The 23,152-nt window shown below is 38.7% G+C and overlaps 1 long non-coding RNA gene across 1 annotated transcript in view; it reads left to right on the top strand.

Moving 5' to 3' along the window:
- Positions 1–14,026: 14,026 nt before the first annotated feature.
- Positions 14,027–23,152, top strand: part of LOC125779989 (uncharacterized) — a 33,377-nt gene continuing 24,251 nt past the window's right edge. The window contains exon 1 of the long non-coding RNA XR_007423491.1: positions 14,027–14,868. This is a non-coding gene — a long non-coding RNA (uncharacterized LOC125779989). The remainder of the gene's footprint in view (positions 14,869–23,152) is intronic.

Genomic DNA, 23,152 nt, shown 5'->3' with positions numbered 1-23,152 from the left:
ACCATTCTGCTGACTTTAAAAATACTCTGGTTCCGTTCGCGGAATAATTTTCATGAAAGACGTCACATCCAAAAAGAATGCCTAGCAAGTGAAGCTTCTTAGAAAATTGTCTATCGTTTTAAAAGCAATCAATTTAATATGTTAGTGGCTGTGAAGATTCATTCCAAGTGCGCATAGCAGACTTTAATAGTGTCTGCAATTTTCTTTCATCGTCCACATTTTCTTTGATATTCTATTTTCAATCTTATTTCAGCGTTTCTAATATCGATTCCTCCAAGCCGCGTGTTTTATAAATAAATAAAGCGAGACAACGCGCTTAAAGTGGCTTTGCTGTCCTCGCGAAAATTGATTAGTCGTCGCTGCTTCAGCGAATATAAATACGCCGTTATTTTAGCTCCTGTCGTCAAAGGTGTTAATGTTAAAAAGAAGTTAAATTAGTAAAGTAACTTATATGGTCGCTTATCCTGTAAATTCGACGGAGATGGCAATATATATTTGTTTACTCAAGCGCGTTGTCTGGGTTCGCGTTTGGCGTGGATATAATAGAAGGCGTCAATGCGCAGCGAAGCACAGGTAAATGATGAGATTAGTTGTTCTTTTCTTTAGTCTTGATAGATTTATTAAAGCACTATGTATAATGAGTGAACGATAATATGTATTAATAAGACAGAAGTATCGGTTTTTTACTCTATTCTTTTCTACTTTCCCATTTGGATGTTATAAGAAGGCTTCAAGGACTCTGTTCCATATATTATTTGCTCTCCTCTGTCTCTTCTGACATGTGCAAAAAATTGTTTGATAATTTCTACTTGGATAATTACGCATATCATACTTCAACTTGATGGATCTATTAAGGTTTCTTGATTCATCAAATAATGTTCATAACACATGTTCTATTACTTATAGTCTTATCAACATAAAAAACACACAGTGTTAGAATATTTTAGTACCCTATACTCGGAGAAAGTATGCAAAGAGGAGGACGTAATCGCATCACTGCCACGCCCACGACACCTTTTTGGCGGCCATTTAATGTTAAAATTTGTGGAAATAATCGAATCACCAAACTTTTATGGCAATGAATCGGATATTGCACGTTCTGTGTGGCTCGTAGCCGCACTTTGTAAGGCAATGGCCTATTAAAAACCCCACAACTAGCGAGAGGCTAGCCTTACCGAGGGCAAAGAGTTCACTAGATTTCTTGCGATCGGTCTTGGACTAAAAGGCTTTTGCGACAGCGCATGTACTGATGGTGCCCAAGCGCTGGCTAAGCTTCCGCGAAGACCAGCTATCTAATATCAGAACACAAGAATATACAGAAGCACCGACTCGCTCCCACCTATAGCGGTTCTAGTGTACCTTTCCTTGCTAGGCAATCAGCTTCATATTTTCCAGCGATTTCACTGTATCCGCCGATTGCGGCCGGATGTCTCTCATTTACGGCAGCGGTATCACCGGAATCTTATATCTCCTAGTACATTAAACCATTTCAATTTTATTTTGGTTGATGGCGACTTCCCAATTTGTGTTATGTCCCTGCCTCACTTACGCGATACTCATTAACTTTCCTTTGACCATAAGTACTACATCGTCTGCTTAGACAATAACCCGGCAGCCACGATTCTGAAGTTTTTTTCGGCAGGTTCTTAACGGCCGGATCCATAGAAGTGGGAAGAGAACTCACATTTTGCCGAGCACGTGCGTTCCCATTCCATTTCAATCACTATGTCGCACAGAAGAGTGGAAATGAGGTGTTTAAGGTTTGGTGAAACCCCAAGACTGTCCAGAGCAGTTGCGACTGCTTCCGGCAGGACGTTATTGAAAGTTCCCTCAATATCAAGGAAGGTCCCAACAGCGAATTCTTTAACCCTAATAGCCTCCTCAATCCATGACACGATAATATGCAGTTTGCCTTTATAATTAGCATGTTTCGCTCTTTATAAATTGTCTCTCGGAATGCGCCTCCTTTTGTTTCAATCCATCAGTCTCTCCAGAGTTTTTAGTAAGATGAACGAGAGGTGATGGTCCTAAAGATCTTGGCCGTAACGTGGGAGCCCCACCAGCCTTTGGGATGTAACTCTGATTCGTATCCAGGCCTCCGGGATGTAACTCAGTTGCAGTTCGCTTAGATAAGGGCCAACCAGTAGAATGACACCCTAACAGCCTGCTACAGCTGCGATGGTATTATGCCATCAGATCCCGTGGACTTGAAAGGATTGAACGCACGAAAACAGAAAGAATGTATCGCTTGGAAAGTGAGCATCAAGGAGCATCCGAAGTGTATCTTCACTGCTTTGGGTCCACTTCCCACTTACGTCTTTAAGATAACCCGGGGAGACGGGGTTCTTGGCGAGAATACGCCTGAACCTAGAGGATAATTGAAAGCCCTCAATTTTTTGCAGAAGCTTTTCTTAACTCGGGATTATATATTGCAAGTCCCGTATTATACAACACCCATTCGGATATACGGATTCCGGATCATGGTTCTACACCTAGGAATACACCTGTATTCAGCTCTCTTCAAACTGATTGAACTGAGTATTGATGGCAGATGTTATTTCTTAAAAGATGCGCAAAGCTTAATTTTTGACATTTTGCACAAGAAGCTGAGACAACACAAAATCGAAAATATAAATTAAATGTTTAAACTTTGATTTAATTAATGGCTTTAGTAACTCACTGATTTAAGCCTCCAATAAATGCAGGCGAATGTTTGCACAAACATTTCCCACACACCAAAAATGCCAAATTCACTTTATTTGTAGTTTACGACTTCAATTTTTCCATTAATTTGTGATTGAGTTTATTATTAGTTTTTATAGTTAGAGTCCATAAAAGCGCAAACATATCACAAGCACAAAAACAGAAAAAAAAACACTCTAAAATTTGTCACCACAAACATGTTGCAACGGCCGCGTTGCATTTATTATTAATACTTTTTCACGCACAGTTTCATTTTTGTTGCAATTAAATTGAAATTAATTAAATATGCTCTTAATAACCATAAAAAGCCGGCGTTCTGTTAAATTGAGTAATGAAATGTTTATTTATGGGAACTCTACCCACTCGTTCTGAGTGACTTTAACACCTGCTGCCAATTATTTGTTGCAGGCATATGGATTTTGTTGCTGCATTGGCAAAATTTAAACGCCATACATGGGCAAACTGTGGTATATTTTATGTTGTTGTTGCTATGTGGTATAAATTTAGGCTTGTAGTTATCTCAAGTTGTTTAAACTCTAAAGCTCTGGGAGTCGGTGAGAAAAATGGTATTTGCAAAGCGAAATATTTTAGAAAAGCGATCTTAATTGAATTAGCAAGGCAAGCAGCGAAGGCAAACATAAAATTAAATAACAACTCACTCCAAATATGTAATTTAAGTATGACATTTTAAGCGTTAAAAATGTCAAGAGCAGGAAATTGAGGAGACTAATTAACAGGCGGTTTTAGTGGAGACAGGTTTTCATGGAAATTTTCGTTGGTAATTTATGTCAAATTATACACAAATTGGTAGATATTTAAATTTACCAGAAAAAATAAGGTACGTAGTTTGCTTTATTTATTTCGGGATTGGAGAACAAAGACAAATATAATTCATCGAAGATAGATTAGATAAGTAAGTCAGGACTGCATTGCGAACTATCTACTGTGCCCTCACCTAGCCCCAGCAAATTGATAAATTCCAGTACACTGCTAGGTGCTACTAAGACGATATGAGCCCTATTTGTAAACATGGATCCAAGCTCCTTTATCCTGCGCCTACAGACTGCTGTGTAGTCAATTAGCAGGTCTTCTGGAGTTTCAGACTCTATGTCGCAGAACCGGCACTTTGCACAAGAAGCTAAGCCCATGTTAAATAAGTGCTTCATGAGCTTACAATGGCCAGGGTAGAAGAGAAATTGATTACATATTTAAACCTATTGAGGTTGTAACTATCCATTAGCAACTTGGCATGGCGCATGCCTGGGAGTTGTTGCCAATGCCTCTCCCTATCCACTGCTTCATCATTGCGGAGCAGTTCCTTAATGGTGTGGAGACTAACCGCAATGGTTCGGTAGTTAATTTTCCTGATTTCTTGAAAGACAACTGACAATTAATTTTTGTACTATACGTGATTCTAGTGGTTTTGTGACGACATATTCTGTTTTTTTTTTATTCCATTTGATTGGAAGTGCTTCGTGCGGTAACAACTTTTGTTAGTATCGGCTTATTTTCATTTTTTTACTTTTTACTTACGGGCCCATGCGCTTAAATTAACTTTTCATCATCGTGAGCGACTGATGAACTGTGTGGGATACAAAAAAATTGTCTACGATCTAATGCCCATAGAGTATAGAATGTATTCTGGTCCCATTAATTATTAAATAATTAAACTCACAATTGATCACATGATTATCTTGCAATATAAATTTGCGCATAGCATTAATATACTTAGTCTTGGAGTGATCTACGACCTCGATTAAAATCACCATGCCATCGATAAACACTGGCCCTTGTTGGAGCTTCATCGGCATTGTTGAATTAGTTTCATCGAAGCACTGTTGCTGAGTTACTCCACGCCGAAAGTTGTAATAAATAATCGGACGAAAAATTCCATTTTTTAGTCGATACGATTATTTTAAGTTACTGTAACTAACACAAAATGCACTTGTATGTCAAACAATCTGAGTATTTATAACATCAAAATTATTAAACTTACGATAAAGTTCTGAGTTGCCAGTTTGCAGCACTTGGGTTGTCAAAACCCGAAATATAAAGACAACATAGATAATTGAGGTATATTGGGCAAGCGCAATTCATACCAATAATATTTTCATTCCTCTAGTATTATCTCATCAGATCAGCTATTATCAGGGTATTGATATTGCAACTTTAAGCAAAGAAGATATCACATCAGTTCATCTGCATATTTTTTTTTCTGAAAGCAAAATTAATTAGCTTCTTTCTATTTTCTAGACTAAAATAAATCAGATTCTAAAAATATAAGCTACAATATCCACATTCACTTTGCTTTCAAGTAAAATCAAGGGGATGGCAAAAAGTTTTACAATATTATTTTATTGTTTTATGTATTGCAAATAAATTATTTAATTATAAAAAATAATTTAATTAAGCAGCGAAAGCAAAATAAATTTCAATAATCAACCACACATTGTCTTTTTACATTAATATGTTATGTGCTCCTGCCGACAAATTCCCCACAGACACAGCGTCAACGCCGTTACATAGAAGGCAATTAAAACGCCACACGCGCTGCAACAAAATGTGGCATGAATAAATTTAACGGCGCAGCATTTTTTACGCTTGATTTTTATGAACATAATTTGCGGTTGATTTGTTGAATAAACGGCGAACCGCAGCATCGTCAGCAACACCAGCAGCACACAACAACAGCAACAAGAACACACAAACTGCGCTAAATGAGCAGCGGAGCACAGAACCGCGAAGGGCGACGGTAATGACATTGAGCCACAGCAACACAGCAAGAATGAAAAAGCCCGCAAATATTTTCTATGTGTGGTCCAAGTACTTGAGTGTGTGTGTCGTGTGTGTGAGAGGGCCATGTCGCGCCATTTGAGTTCAATGCACAAATAAACGGACAAATGCTGCTCTGGCCGCAAAGTGTAATTGTTGTACTTGTTGTGCAGGTGCGGTGTACAGTGTGTATGATGCGGCGTGTAAAGGGTGCCTGCTTGGCTTGAGGTACTTTGTGGTGCATAATGCGCGTTTCACTCAGCTGCAGATGTCGAAGTGTCATTGCCGGCATCGCTGTTGTTGCTTTCAAAGAGCGAGTGTTGTGCTAGCCAGCAATGGAGCCACAGTCACCGCCAAGCTGCCGCTGCCACTGCCGACATGTAGGCATCGAACCGTGGTTTGTTGACTGGCTGATTGCTTTGTGTTGCTTGGCGCTGTGCTGTGCACTCCTGTTTATTTTCGGCTCATTGCAGTTTCACATTGACCCAGTTACGGCGATTCGTGTCAAATGCTCTTTAACAGCAACAACACCGGCAGGCAGCAGCCACGGTGCCTGCATTAGTGAAGTCACGTGATTGTTTGTAGGGTGAAGGTGGTAAACGCTTGGTGCCCTTGGGTGCAGCTGATTACTTGCTGGTTGAAGCCGTGTGTGTGGCGGAGGGTGGGGTGCGTTACAAGAGAATTCATTTAATGTCAACGGTACCTTTGTGCGAATTTTCGAAAAAGTTTAAGTTGAAGGTAGTGCCTTTGGCAGTTGCAAGCAGCGCATTGAGTTCACAGGTTCAGTTTATTTATTTTTTTTTTCGATTATATGTCGTGTAATTGAGTGGAAGCGTTCGCTTGAATAATAATTAGTGCGATTTACTGAAGAAAAACAAACTTTCACGGAGGTTTAAGGTCGCTCATACGCCATGGTGTACTGTTTGCGGCGGCTATGTTTGCTGTGGAATAATTCGAGGCTTAGAATTTATGATTTTTACTTTTTTTTTTAATTTTTTCTTTTTTTTTTTAAGAAGTTGATAAAACGGCGTTGCCACCTGAATTATTTATGACTTTTGACAATTTGATGGAATAATTAAGATTTTTATAATTTTCCGCGAAAGATACTTTTTTAACAAGTGGTTAATAGAACGGCATTGAAATTATATTGGGTTGGGTTGGTGCTGAAAGCGCGTAGTTCTAGTTTTATTTGTCGCATCGGGTCATGCTATACCTTTTTGGAAAGCTCATTTCACGCGCTAAGACGTGTTTGATTGATTGTCGTTCCTTTTAAGTCGTTCGTGAGTTATAGCGTCGCAAACATGGAGCAAAATAAAGAGAAAATATGGCATATTTTACAGTACTACTACGATAAAGGCAAAAATGCATCTCAAGCCGCCAATAAAATTTGTGCAGTTTATGGATCCGATACAGTTTCCATTTCCACCGCACAACGATGGTTTCAACGTTTTCGTTCTGGTGTAGAGGTGGTCGAAGATGCGCCACGCTCCAAAAGGCCTGTCGTCGAAAATTGCGGTAAAATCGCTGAATTGGTCGAAAGAGAGCGGCATAGTAGTCATCAAACCGTTATAAACTTCATCGTCAAATCAGCAAGGAAACACTCAAACAAACTTGTTTATAAACATTTTAAATTTTGGGGTTGCCACCCGATATATTTTTTAATTTTTATGCATTGAGCTTAAAGTTAAACTTACATGGTTTTGTCTTCTGCCCTAAAATACACAAATAATGATTATTATAAGAAGTAAAAAAACAGTTATTTTTAAGCAAGTATTTTCCAAAACTTTTACTTTACGGCCTTGACACCGCGCAAAGTTAAGAATAATATAAAATCCATTAACATTTGACTGCTTGGACAATTTATCATAACCATTTTCGCTTTAGCTGCAATTTAGTGATTCCAAACAAATGCAATTACCGCAAACAAAGCGAAGACAAGCAATCACCGGCACACGGCGGCCCTCAACTATTAAACGTCTGGCCTGCGGCTGCGTCCGGTCGCGGCAGCTGAAGGTTCACAGTGTTGATGTGAACTTCTTTACGCGAGCTTACACAATGAGATTTAATTTAAGTTCGTTGCAAACTTTGCATTTGCAAATGGCGAAGATGACTAAACCGTTTTCTATAAATGCGTTTGACGCCATTATTCACACTCACGATTCACAGCTTTCTTATATTTGCTATTAGAAAGAAGATAAAAGCCGAGTGGTCATATAATTTAATAAAAGAAAATATTTAAGGTGTTGTGAGCGCTTCTTTTGCCTTAGTGCCAAGCTAACACTGAATGTACTCCACATATGTACATATCGACACTTAAAATTCAAAATAACGTAACATCACTTTCCATACGTTTACAGGCGAAGGTAAACCTATATAATAGAAACCACTCATATTGAAAACAATATTTGGGTTTTGGTTATAAAGTGGTTATATATTGGTTATCTATCGGTTATATCTGAGAGCGAAAACTTGGTATTTTACGATATAACATACATATATAATATGATGTATTGAACCGTAAGCAATAAAACCTCAATTTCGATTTTTTATGATAGATTCCAAGTGACGATATAATCTTACGAAGTTCGACATTTCAGGTTACGTATACGCCCCGCTGTCTTAGGACGTGATGGTATAAATTCAAGATTATAATACTTACAAACATCGCTTAAAAACTATCTAATAAATTTGTTAACATATCAAAAATAGACAAAAATTAAAATTTGCTTTTTGAAAAAATATACCCGACAAAAAATCATAAAAAGTGTAAAACATTTTATTTAAGTAGATATTACTCCCCAGCACCGCTAGTAATTAGGGCAACAGGTAAACGGCAACACATAATCCGCACTTTACTAAAGCAAGCGAGTAATTAAAATGCGATTCATGCACTCAAACCTCATTTCCGCGCTGAGCGAAGCGCTTTAACAGCGCAGCGCTGTGATGGTAGGGTTGCCACGTTACCAAAAAAATACGTAATTATGCATCTTTCTTTATCTCCCAGTTTATTTCACCACACTCTCCTCTCCCACCGATGCGAGTAGGACACACATTCGCACTAATTCTTGCGCTAAGCCACCATGTAAACCGTTATGCTTGTTTGTGCACCTCAAAAAGGCTGTTGCGCCGTGCCGCGCATGAGTTGACGCCGCGGAGTGGAAATTATATCCGCGGTAATGTCATAAATTTACGCTCATTAACTGTGGAAATTAAACTCTACACACTCTTTCCGCGCACCCGTGCGCCAAAACCACTGCCTTATACAGCCATCTGCAGGGCTGGCCAATAACGGCAACTAAACCAGCAAGAACACAAGTAGGAGTACATTAAGCACAATTACAACTATAACAACTGTGTAAAGTGACAGCATTAAGCCGCCGAGAGTTTGAGCGTGGAGCGCGGGGCGTGGAACTGAAGTGTCCATCGCGCGAGCGGATGTGCGGCTGTGTCTGCCATTAAAATTGTAATTATAATTTCACTGATTTTCGACAGTTGTTACAAAAAGGCTTAACGCCAATCGCGTGTTGTGCGCTTAATGCGACAGTTTGAGAGCGCTCGCCCCGCTTAGCTACATAAATGGTGAAACGTTTGCATTCGAACATATTTTATGGCTGTGTATGTGTGTGTGTCGTGCGGAAAATATGGCCAATGATATTAGCAAGCTGCTTTTATTCACTGCTCATCATTATTAGATTTGCTACTTAATGAGAGATTTGTTTCTAAGTAATCGATTTAGTTTCAGCTTCTTCCATTTTCTCTGCGCGAGTGTTTGCTTTTGAATAATAAAGCAGATTATTCGAGTTTTATGACTGCGTATGATATTATCTACAATTTTGGTATTTCGGCAATAATAAATTCCAAAACTCTTAGAATAATTCACTACATTATTTAAAAAATGTTCCACATTAATCTACTTTTTTTCATAATTAGATTGTTTAGATATTCAAAAATATATCCCTAAAAGTATTTTTCAAAACTCAAATTATTTCCGAAGTTATTGTCGTTTTAGTGTTGTGGCAATGGACTAGTTTGAGCTGTGGTTGATATTCAAAACGCTTTTTCTCTAAACTACTCTTTGATGAGGTTGGTATAATATCAGAAGTTCTGGTCATCGGAATTTACTTGAAATGTGGCATATGGCATATTCCATAAATGTCTGCAAAAAAATTAATAAAAAAAAAACAAATGGACAAGGTTAAAACATTAGTCAAAAATCGCCCATTATTTTTGAGTAGCCGCCATTTATTTTAGTTTTGTTCTTCTTGAGTTAGCGCCATTTGTACTAATCCACAACGCATTACTACTGGTTTGTTTTAGAATGATGACTGGGATAGAAATCATGGCAACTGGGTTACTGATCATTTATTTTGTGTACTCTTAAAATATAAACAAATGATAACAAATGGATGGTAAAAAAATCGAATTTTATTTTTTTCAATTGCCAAAAAAGGCTCGTTATTCGTACCGCTAGACTGAAATACTCCCTTAATTGATTTAGGGGTAGGAAATTTGTCTTCCATGGCGAGTTGGGCAAAACGTCACCTGAATTTTTGTTATTGTTATTTTGGCCTTCCAAAACGAATTTATGGCGAATATAGTAGGTGATACTACACAGCTACATGCGATTTCGGGTGATCCAAGTAGGGACACTCAATAAGCATTCAATAGTTTTTTTTGACAGATCACACGTGAGTCGTCTCAATCTGTCAGGTTATTTATGTTCACTCTTGTTTGGCGTTTTATCTTGAAAAGACTTACGCCTGAACAACGTTTTCAAATCGTTCAACTTTATTACGAAAATTCACGTTCCGCATAGAATGTCATTCGGGCACTTTAATCATCTTATAGTCAACATAATTGGCCTTCTGAGCATACTATTCGCAACAACATCACCCATCTTGAGACCCAGCATTCATTATTGGATAATATTCGACCGAACAGATCACGTCCGGTACGTAGACGTAGATAAGAGTGTACACGAAGACCGTGGAGAGTCCATTCGGCGCGGATCGTGGCAACTCGGACCAACGTATGGAACGACTTGGCGCATTTTACGTCGAGATCTTAAATTTAAAGCGTACAAAATACAGCTTGTGCGAGAACTGAAGCCGCTCGACCTTTCCAAGCAACTCCACTTTGCTCTATGAGCCCTTGGAAAGTTCGAAGAAGATCCCTCGTTTTCGAGCCAAATTTTGTGCAGCGGTGAAGCCCATTGTTTTGTGGACCATTGGAATTATCGGTCCATGTTTCTTCAAAAATGATGCTGGTGAGAACGTAACCGTCAATGGCGACTGTTATCGGCCCCGGATAACCGGCTATTGAAGCTCGTGATCTCGACGATATTTGGTTTCAACAAGACGGCACCACTTTTCACACATCACCTCAATCAATGGATTTATTGAGAGAACACTTCTGTGAGCAGGTCATCTGAGACGTAGCCGCGGTCAACATTTGAAAGACATAATCTTCAAAATATTAATGCCAAAAAAATGTTCTTTCGTTAAGAAATTATTAAATTTGAAGTTTCTGTGTTTTTTCTTTAAAAAAGTAAGGAGCCTCGAAATGGATCACGCTTTAGTATATATAAAATAACAATGTGAATGCTGAGTTTATCCGTTTGTCTGTACGCCTATCTCTCTTTTCTTTTGTAGTTGCCAATCGCTTTTTGAGATATCAAAATTTTGCACCAATCCTTTTCTTCCTAAGAATCCTTTTACACCCGTTAATGCTGTAATGAAATGCACCTGTAAAGGGTCTTATAGCTTAGCTGCAGTCAATCAGTATTACTTGCACATAAAATTAAAAAAAATTTTCTGGAAAATAAAATTATTTTCCTAAATTACCGGAAATTTAATTTTCCACAAAAGTTAATTGGCACTTGTAGCCAGTTTCGAAACTACAGCTGCTTTCGAATTGTGATAAGAAGGAAATGTCCGCATTGTCGGAAGGACATCATTATAAATGTTACACCTGCGTTTAGGCAATCTAATTGTCACTTAAAAACACCTGTGACAATGAACAATATATTCGTCAGAATAACTGAATCGAGAGGAATTTTTATATAATGACTCTCATTATCCAACTACAGGCAGTCAAAATGAAAATATAGTGAACAAGAGACAAGAGATGTATGAGACGTATGTTTCTTTTATATTTTAAGTAGTAGCGTGTATGTGCTTTCTTCTTCACTTGGATGTCTTTACTTGAAATAAATGATATACAAAGTCAGGCCATTAAAGTACCAACAACTACACTCGCATTTAAGTTTATTGAAATATTATTTACATATATAAGTTAACTTAGTCTCTCTAATGCAACTTGTTATTGATTTCGTTTGCCACTCACCTAACCTCACATTAATACAAACATTGCCGTACAATTCTTTGTTAGCATTTAAATAATTAAGTAGCCATGGAATTGCGTTATTAGAAGTAATCCTATTGCGACCGAAATATGGAAAGAATATCCGCTGCTGGGGAATACATGTATATGTATGTACATAATTAATCAATAATGCGCTTGTACGACGCAGGGAATTCGTGTAGGCATTCGTGCATATGCCGTGTGTTGAATGCTCAGCTGTGGCGCAGTTACACGCGTGTCAGGGAGCTTTGTACAAGCAGCAGGTATGGGAGTGCATGTACATAAGTGTGATTATATTTTAGGCATTTGTAGGCGACAGAACTAAACTGACAGGCAACACAAAAGGCGGTCCCAGTGGGCGTCGAAGTGCTTTTAGGGCGCTAACTTGGAAGCGGCAGTGCGCTAGTGTTGGGAACAATTATTTGGTGAATGAGCGGAAAGCACTGATTAATTGGCTCGAAAATTACAAAACTTTCGAACATTTTTTAAGATTTGGAAATAGTTTTTTCAGAAGTGTGGTATGCTGAAAATGAACCACAGCTGGTCTGATTATCTTAGGTACTTAGTACTTGTTAAAAAGCTAAAAATATACAACCTTCTCTTCTTTTTTCAAAATAATCATTAATGTTTAGTATAAGTTTGTCTTTCGAAAGTACATAAAGTGCATTTGGTGTTTTTTATGATAAGTGAAGTTATTCAACATTCAACAAAGTCCCATTAAATTTTGTGCACGGAATCAAATTTCTGTTGCCAAAACATTCAGAATTTTTGAAAAGGTCTTCAGTGATAATTGTTAGTCGCGAATAAGTGTTTTTGATTGGTACAAATTATTCAAAGAGGGTCGAAGGCACGTTGACGACGAACGACGTCCAGGACGGCCATCAACATCATTTGATGATCAATACGTCAATAAAATAAATGAATTGGTGCTTGAGAATGGACGATTAACTGTCAGAGATCTTACAGGCATCGTTGGTATGTCCGAAGGATCAGTGAAAACTATTTTGAAAGATCATTTGGGCCTAAAAAAAGTGAAAGCACCTCAACAAATTGGTGACTGACTCAAGACGCTTTGTCGAAGGTCCGGTTGGTCCCAAATGAAATATTGGTACCATCACAAAGTCCTGGTACTCTCAGCTGTCCGATAGTAGTGGAATACTATAAGTCCATTCTCTAAAACTATGCTTTTTCAATCGTTTCAACTGCAAGGCATATTGAGATACTTTTGGATCCTAGCCCCGGTTAACAGGAAGAAGCTTTACATTTCAATAACCCATACGGTTCTTATAAGAAATCTTTCCTGCTCCGATTACTTAACTAAAATTAGATCAATTAAGGTTACTTGGCGTGAACTGACCGCTGATTTTATGGTGGAGAATGAGCAACTTTTCGTACATTCGTCTGAAAGTTCTTTTATATTCCATGATTTCTTAAAACCGACTTGTAAGATTGATCAAAATTAATTTTTAATGATTTTATGCATCAAAAAATATGGTCATTGGAGTTTATTTGAGCTTGTTGAAAAAGGATTCCAAGGTAGCTTGAGATATTCGCATAGTATGGTGCGAGCGCACTCGTAACTCTCATTTGGGTTCATTAGCCCAATATAAAGTAAAATACGTAGGAATATACGACTATTTGAAACTAATCACGCAGTTCTTCTGAGATCGATCTCTGAAAATGAAATTGTGAGGTTAATTATATAAACTGGCTTCTAAATATTAATTTCTATGTTTTCCGCCAACTGCCAAAAATTTTATCTATTAAATATGTAGAATATAACTCGAAACTTTGAAGCTAAAATTTAAAAGGCAATATACGTAAAAAATGAAATCAAAGAGTTTACTTCGTAAAGTCATTCTCCGAAATTTCTTGCATGGACTGCAGGGAATCACATGAAAAGTATCTCAACATTGCTTTGCACTTACAGAGAATGTTGAGAGAACCTGTTTTCAGTGAAATATTACTCATAAACATAGATTCGCACACATACATATATCTATGCATGGTTGTAAGCGCACTCACACATACAGCATAGCAAGTAATGCGCTTCTCGGCATATTTGTTCTTTCCGATGTTGTGTTTTGTTCGATGGCGAACATGTTGCCACGTCCAACACGCATCCAACCGGCCAGGCGGGGGGCGGCGACCAACCACAACAGCACGAACAACCTGTGAATTTCGAGTTTTCGTTGCGAGCCAACACAACGGCCACGCGCAGCCCCACACACACACGCGCTCGAACGCCGTCACACGCATGTGGCTGACCTGCGGCGCAGCGCTGGCGACAGCAGTGCGGCGAACAAAAGCGATTCGGCTGCTCAGTTGTGTTTTGTGCGGCGCGTGTGACGGTTTTCTCGTTTCTCCAAAGGCGCATCGACGCGACTCTACTCGACTTGGCTTGACTCGCCGCTGACACGCAAGCCAGAATGAAACGTGAATTGCTTGTAGACGAAGAAAAAAGAAAATAAGCAAACAAATATTTGAATTTAAATAATTAATGTACAATAGCAACAAAGTGGCAACGTGTGTGTGAGTGAATTTGAAGCTTTGAGGCAAAATAGTGGAACTGCAGCGAATGCGCTAAGAAGTTGACGGGGTTTTTAGAGTAAAGTAGTGCTTGACAATCGATTTTTGCTAACAGTGAGCAACAATGTGGACCACGATACACGCCGGCCGCGCTTCCACAAGCTTGTGCACACAAACAGACGCGAATTAGTTTGGAGTCCCAATGTAAACAGAGTTTTCGACGCAATCAGTGGCGGTGTTGTTGTAAATAAAATTAATAATTGAACTACAAATAATATTTAAGTGGAAACATTGTACAAAAATACATACATATGTACATATATGTGAATGTGAGCGTAGAAATCGGAAATAGTAAAATTACCTGTGAATCTAATTAATTTATGCGCTTAACTGGCGTCTCAATATTAATTTGTGTGTGAAATACAAAAAATATACAACAACAACAAAACTATCGTGAAATTTCAACTTTAAGCAGCGACCAGCATCAACTGTTTTTACTAAGTAAGTGAGTGGCCAAGCCGCCAGCGAATGCTCGTGTGCGTGTGTGTGTGAGTGACTAAATCTCAGTGGAAGCGGTTTTTTGTGTAGTTTTCAGCTTCTGCTGCACTAAATCGTCTGCTTGTGCTGTCTGTCTGTTTGTCCGCCGCTGCTGCTGCGCGTTCGCCAAAAGTGCGAGTATCTGTGAGATACAATTTCGCACGCTTGCACTCAGCGCGTCCGCAGCACTGCGTCAGGGCAATAAAATGCCACAAAAAATGTAAGCACAACAACAACAAAGGGCGTGAGCACATGCACTGCAGCAAGTTTGTTGCTTTTTATTTCGCTGCCCTCTCTCTCTCGGCTTCTTACCGCCGCACGTTGCCCTCGCGCTGCTGGCGAATTTCGCTGTACTCTTTGCTTTGATCTTCGCCTTTCAGCGAAGCTATAAAAAGTCGCTGCACTTATGCTTTCTTGTGCTTTAGTATGCACTTTTTTGTTGACTTCTTTTCAGGGGTATTCCCCTGTGGCAGCTAAAGTTAATGCATTTCGCAAGCACAAATGGATTTCTGTAATTTATATACGCAGCTGTGTGCATCTCTTCATCACAATGTGTGCTTGTGTGTGTGTGTTGCATTCAGCGCGCTTATAAAATTCACTTTTCTGCAGCGCTGTCGCTGCTTTTTGTCGACTTTTGGCTGACAGTTGTTGTTTTTTCACTTTTCGTTGCATTTTGTTTTGTTCATCTGTTTGTGTTTGCTGTTGTTGTTTTTGATTATCTCATGCAGTTTACTTGACTGCCAGTCCAACTATCTGTAAATGTAGCGGTTGTTTGTTCGCCCACTGGCTTTATCACTTTTCGTGTTCCATTCCCAGAGTGTGCCGCAGTTGTTGCATCTTTAAATCGCGAGCCGTTGAAAAAACAGCGATTAGCGGGAGGTGGGGCTCGCTGCAGTGTTGTGTTTGTGTATTTAGACATTCATATCAGTAATCAGTTGGAAATTTGTAGTAACGCTTTAGAAATCTGCGTCTAAATCGCTCGCGTGAGTCTGAAACCACATCTCAACAGGAACCTCGCAGAAAATTTTGTTTTTAACAAATGACATTTCTTGCACTGAGATGACATTATCTGGAAATTTTAAATATACTTCGATTTTTAATTTTTTCAATACACGATTTCTACAATCTTAATTTAGAGATGATTTTTAAATAACGCATGATCTGTTGTTAAGACACGCCTGGTGTGAAATTTTGAAAAAAAAGTATTTTTTTATCGTTAATAAAGTTGTGAGATCGCGTATAACTTAAAAAACGACTAAAATTTTTTTCTCAAAAATTCTTGAAACATGTGCAGGTATTCCTTTCCTCTGCTTCCACCGGCAGGTACCGAATCGAAAACTTTCAAAGCTGACGTGTTCTCTTCAATCCTCACAACATGACCTAGCAAGCACAGCCGCTGTCTCTTAATTCACTGAACTCTGTCAATGCCGTCGTATATCTCCTACAGCTCATTCTTCCATTGACTGCGGTACTTGCCGTTGCCAAAGCGCAAAGGACCATAAATCTTCCGCGAAGCTTGCTTTTCTCTAAAACACTTTTAAGATCGACTCATCAGATGTTGTCATCGTCCATGCCTCCGCACCATATGGCACAACGGAAATAATGAGGGACATGTAGAGTTTGCTCTTTGTTCGTCGGAGGAGGATCAGTGAATTATCGATTTCACTCTCAGATTGGCAAATTTTTCGATTAGATGATTTGAGGTTAGCGAAATGTTCGCTACATTGACTTTTTGTTTTTGAAACTTCAATGGAAATTTGAAAGCCATATGGAAATCAGCGGTTAGAAGATTTGGCAAGATAGAATATTACAAATAATTGTAAGGTCCGAAATGGTCGAAGAAAAATTGAAAATATGACGATGAGAAACCCGAAATCATGTTTACTTCGCACTATCCATAAGAAAATGTTATGGTTAGAGTCCCAGAACTGGTTCAATACAATTTGTTTCTCAAGTAATACAAATTTGTTAACCATATAAATTGCATTCCAAAGTATTATTTCAAAGCTTTAGATGTTATGTTAAAAGAACACTTGAAAAATTAATGGAACGAAGTACAAACCAGTTACTTCTTAAATGCACTCTCCTTTAAACATAACCCAAAATATTTCCTGGTGCCATCTTCACAAAGTTTTCACACTTTTTCTTTTTCTTACTAAATGTTGCACATGTTGCATGCAACCACTTTGCGTTGCTCGGTCAAGGCAGAATTGCGGTTGCCAAACAACGGTACATAAGTTTATGAATGTTATGTTTTGTTGAAGTTTTATGATGGTTTTACCGTTTTGATGCACTCATCTAAGCTTCGAGGTTAGCCAGGGAGATTTTCTTGTACAAATAATACTTGTAAAAGGTTTTTTTCTTCATCTTCTGATGTTTTATGATTTGAGGTTATGACGCACAGTACACGCCTCGTTTTTTTGTTGTAAAGTTCTTATTTAGATTTTGAAGGGCAATGAAAAATAATACATTTTAATCTTTTTTCGGAAAATATGTAAAATAAACCTCATTGATAATAAGAACACAGAGAGTTGAAGAAAAAATTCAATGTCAGCCGGATGAATAGCGAAATAATATTTTAAAACTATAGTAAGAGCTCATCAGATAATGTCATTAGTAAGATAGGGATGATGAAGAATTTGTAGAGTTGGGCCTTCGTTTGTAGATAGAAGACTTTACTTCTCAATTGCCTACACAGTCCGAAGTAGCACCTGTTGGCAAGAGTTATTCTGTATTGGATTTTGCGGCTGACGTTGTTGTTGGTCTTAATGCTGGTTCCTAAATAGACAAAATTATACTTGTATACGGCTTCAAAGTTGTGACTGTCAATGGTGACGTAGGTTTCTAGTCGCGAGAGATATTTCGTCTTGCCCTCGTTCACAACCAGACCCTTACGCATCGCTTCCTTATCCAATCTGGAGGAAAATGAACTAACGGCGTGGTTGTTGAGTCTAATGATATCAATATCATCAGCGTACACCAGTAGCTGCACACGCTTGTAGAAGATGGTACCTTCTGTATTTAGTTCGGCAGTTCATCTTATTTTTTCAAGCAATAGTTTGAAGAAGTTGCACGATAAGGAGTCACCTGGTTCGAAAACTCGCTTAGTACCGAACGGCTCGGAGAAGCGCTTCCCTTCCTTCTTGACGTAGCTTTTGGCAGCAAAAGATGGTGTGTGTCGATCTTCCTTTCTCGGGTCTCTTCCAATATTTGGCGCATAGTGAACATCTGGTCGATAGTATATTTTCTGGGTCTAAAGCCACGCCGATAAGGTCCAATCAGTTTGCTGACGGTGGGCTTTAATCTTTCACACAATCTACTCGATAGAACCTTATGTACGATATTAAGGAGGCTTTATTGTCAGTTCGGATTCTGCCGCTTTTCTATAAGAAAAGCATCTGCAAAGAGTATTAAGGATAGCTTCGGTGCAGTCGATGTTAACATTTTGTCTTATTTTTGCTTGCCGTTATCACAATATTCTCTCACCATTTTAATTTCAGTTGGTTATATTGTTTTCAACGTTACCATTACATTGGTAACATTGGTGCATTGCAACAACATTGAAATATGCATTATAGCTTGAATTAAAGTTCCAACTGCCTGCTTCTCTCCAAAGCTTAACTTTTACATATTATCCATATCACCACTTCCCGTTAGTGCATTAAATATTAATGAGCGAGCGCGTTGTTGCCTTTGCTTCAGCAATCGAAGTTGTAATGTCAATTTGTAGGCCGATATAAGTAACTAGCAAGCACCTACATACACATATACACATGTATGTATGTGGCGGTTATGTATAGCAGGTATGACGCTTTTTTTGTTGCCTTTATTGTGTATTTTGCTGCAATTACATGGCACGACTGTGACTTTGTATCACAAAAGCAACAAACAAAAAAGTCGGGAAAACAAAAAAACAGCAAGCAACGAGAAACGTAAACTGCACTCAATTGAAACAAAGCAAAACGAAATGACAAAAACTAAAGCAAAATAAAATGCACGCGAGTGTACTGAAATGAAACAACGCGTTTTCTTGACAATTTCCCGCCACTTGTTGTTGCTCCAGCAAATATGTCAACACACAGCACACAAACATATACATATATGCACATATGTTTTCATTCGACTACACACGTATGTATGTATGTGCGCGCGAATGAATGCAGTGCTGGCCGCGAGCTCTATAAAGCATTCCAACAATTTCATTAATTATGCATTTTATGCCATAACATTCGTTCAACAGTTGTATAACACTCGTACATGGCGATTTATATACATATACATATATACCTGTACATATGTTTGTGTCTTTTTCACTTTTCCATTGCAGTCGCATTGTTGAGTGAATTCCACCGTCAGCCACCAGCGGACTCACATACGGATTCGCTTGTGTGTCTGAATGTATGTGTAGATGTTGCATTTTGGATGCAAAATTCACTGAATGATTGTAAAATGGAAACAGATAAATTATATAGAAAAGTAAGGAATTAATTGATTAAATTGCGGGTCTTAATAAGAATTAAATAAACAATAAATTGATATACGCAGTAATCAGAAGTGGCTTAAAGCTTAAAAAATGCTATTCAATAATAATACTGGTCCGATTCTGAACACTGTGGAAATCGGAAATTAAAGCAATGCCTTGAGTAATTATTTTCTTATGCCTAATTTCATGATGATACCTTGAAAAATAGAGATTTTTCATACAAAGACCTGAGTTTGAGCAGCCAGTTGTATTACATTCTTTGTTACTATATATTAGTCGGATCTGCACAATTTTTTGGAGATTGTAGCGATGCCTTGGGAAATTATGTTTTCATAATAACACTTGATCTGATCGTTGAATTTGTATGATAGCTATATGCTATAGTGGTTCGATACCGGCGGTTCCCCGAAATGAGCAGCTTCTTGGTGGGAAACGGACGTGTGCAAAATCTCAGATCGATTCCTCAACCACTAAGGGACCGTGAACAGTCAAATTTTTAATCGTGTCACACCGCTTACACGGTTTTAGCCGAGGTAACAACAGCGCGCCAGTCGTGAAGAAATCAGGCGATAGGAAAGATGCTTTGAAATCGACGAAGAGATGGTTGGAGTTGATTTTCCTTTCACAGATCTTTATGCAGATTTTGCGCTTGGTAAAAATCTGGCCAATAGTAAATTTCCAGGTCCTTTTGTGGATTAGACAGAGCACGCTATCTCAATCGTCGGGCATGTTTTGATCCTACTATGTCTTGAAAAGAACCTGATGAACGCTCTTTATCAGTTTTCCGCTTTTTTTCAGGCGGACATTTGCTGTTCGAACCTCATCATAGTCGGGCAATGGAACACGAGTATGCTCCGATGTTGCAGCTTTCCGTTAGCCGCCGCATCTTATCGAGCTTTCCCCCTGTCGGCCAAATTCTCACCTCTTCTCTCTGCATATGCGTCTCGTTTTGCTTTTCAACTTTCGATATCTATCCCGTGTTGTGTTCGGTCGTAACGTTGCGAGGCAGTTAGTCCGTTTTCTCTCCACTACGCCACGGCACTCCTCATCGTACCAGCTGTTCTTTTGCATTTTCCGAAAGCCAGTAGCTTCGTTTTCAACTGTACGTAAGGACTTTAAAATACCGACCCACAGTTTTCTTATAGTTTCAGTTGCTGATTCGTCTCCGTTCCAAACTCAGCCTACAACCCCGCTAGGCGAGTAGTATAAAGCTTTATATACATACATTTACATATGTAGTGAGTCGCTCATCACTGGTGAACAGACGTTGCAAATAAACTTCAGCGAACCCTTGAACCGAATATGTCGCAGTGGATCCGCTGAAGCTTCCCCTAATCATGTCACTTAGAGGTTAAGTCTAATTAAAGGAAATACAGGAGTATGTTTTGATAGTGCCATTTTATCACGAGATTCAACATCACAATCAAGATCTAATGATACAATAATTTTATGTAGAATAAAGAATCAGCAAAGTGCTCAGGAGCAAACAAGTCTAAACTATCTGCTTTCTTTGTACAAACTTTTTTTGTATATCAATGGTATTTCTTATGTTACAACATCGCCAACAAAGTAAAAATATTACTCCGAAGCTATGCTAAAACATTCCGATGTACGTAAGTAATTCCCTTCCTTACTCATACTTAAGCACACATAACATTTGTTATCCATTACTTATGTAATAAAGGGGATATGCGACCATAACTCACTCCCTTTCTCTCTCTCCTTGTTTGCATGAATAGCGCATCCCTCTCAACTCCCGGGCCCTTTGAAACTCTTCCGGGCTTTTGTTGTAAGGCTTTAGTTTCGCCGACCATTGCTTACAAGTATGTAAGCATGCAACTGGGTTCATAAGTGCTCGGGTGCCTTGTTGTAGCGTGTTTTACATTTAGCTTTTGCGTTAGTTCTTGAAAGAGTACATTTCGTTGGTAAAATGTTGCTACTTCGCCAGATATGCATGTGTAGCCTTAGATGGTGGGTAAATACCCACACTTTCTTTGCGCCATTGGGCGTGTGTTCTGTTAGTTGCTACGCACAGCCCGCGTGTGTTGTTGCCGTGAGCAACGTTGGTACCACTCACACGTAGCATGGGGGTCTGTCTGCACTTAGAAGTGTATATATTATTACCGTTAACATAACATATGCACATTTATAACACTACCACCAAACGACAAGTTGGCTTATCCTAGATGAAAATTATTCACTTATTTAATTACTACAAATCTGAAAATTAACATTTTATTAATTAAGGAAACTTTCTTAGAACCTAAACTTACTGAAATTAATTTTTTTTCAGAAACGATATGAGAACTCATTTATTTTATAACATATGTACATACATACATATGTAGCCAAAAAGTTTTATCAGCTCAACTTAAAAGTGTACCTTTCCAAAACATTACAAACTTCCTTTTACGTGTCCTTCAGGCTGCTTTCCCTGCAGAGCCACCCAATTACTAAAATCCCTTTCATGTCCTACTGTATTTGGTTGCCGAATAAAGGAATTCCTCAAACATTGAAAAGGCCGCAGTTGGGGTTTTGTACTTCTGCACACACATACGAGTATGCACATAAATATTAGCGCAAAAATTCTCGTTTTATACTGTGCTTCTTCGCTTCTAAACATTTGCTCACACAAATTTCTTGTTAGACATTGTGTAAATGCTGACAGTACACTCTATTAATCTAAAAGGTATGAAAAACTGTTATGTAATTACTACTCGCATACAGACATACATACACTTAATTGAAATACGTAAGTTTTCATTTTTTATACAAGGAACTAAATGCAGATCCTTTGAGTCATCTGCCTACCATTTTTATATCCTAAACAGGGTATACGATTTAGTTTTCCACGAAGTTTGTAACACCCAAAAAGACAAGCCGTAGGCCCTAAAAAGTTTATGTATGATATAATTGATTGGCGTAACGGATCGGTTTAGCCATGTCCGTTTGTATATACTCGTATGCGCACTAGCCACTCAGTTTATGAGATATCGACCATAAATTTTTGCATACGTCCTTTTCTCTCCAAATGAGTGACACATTTGTCGGAACCGCCAATATCGAACCATAACACATACTAGCTGCCATATAAATAATCGAAATTAAGATAACGATATTTTTATACTTATTTCTGGTATGAAAATCCCCCTGTTAAGGGTCTCTGCCTAGCCAGGAACCTAACCCTTGGAGGCAGAGAGATAGAGATGACAAATATGATCAAATATCTTGGTCTCACGGTGGATTGCACTCTACAGTGAAAGCAGCGTGTTGCTCTAACCGTGGTCAAAGCTACGAAAGCATTTATGTTGAGCAATCAACTAGCGGTAGATCGTGTGGCTGTAATCCAAGGTTTATCAAGCAGTTGTACACCATAATAATGCCACCCGTAATCACATATGGAACGGTAGCTTGGGCCTCTAAAGCATCGCAGACTTCGATACAACTTCAACTATCGAAGATGCAACGACTTACTTGCATCTGCGTGTCATACCATGCGCACATGTTCGACGGCGGCACTTGTAGGCATTCTGGATCTCACACCACTTCGCCTAGTAATCGGTTAGGTTGGCAAACAGACACTGCTCCAAATGACAGCAGAAGGGTTTGGCAGAAGCAAGGTAATCTCTTCTTAGCACATAAAGGACTCAAGTCAGGAGGTTTAAGGTTACCCTCAACAGTAAGGCTGAATTGAACGATTCCACTCTCTAGCTACTTTTTAGGAATAGTATAATCAAGGGGTACACCTATCGCTCGAAAACGTCC

This window comes from Bactrocera dorsalis, unplaced genomic scaffold, assembly GCF_023373825.1.
Source record: "Bactrocera dorsalis isolate Fly_Bdor unplaced genomic scaffold, ASM2337382v1 BdCtg028, whole genome shotgun sequence".
Lineage (NCBI taxonomy): Eukaryota > Metazoa > Arthropoda > Insecta > Diptera > Tephritidae > Bactrocera > Bactrocera dorsalis.
This window is presented reverse-complemented; position numbering and strand designations above follow the sequence as displayed.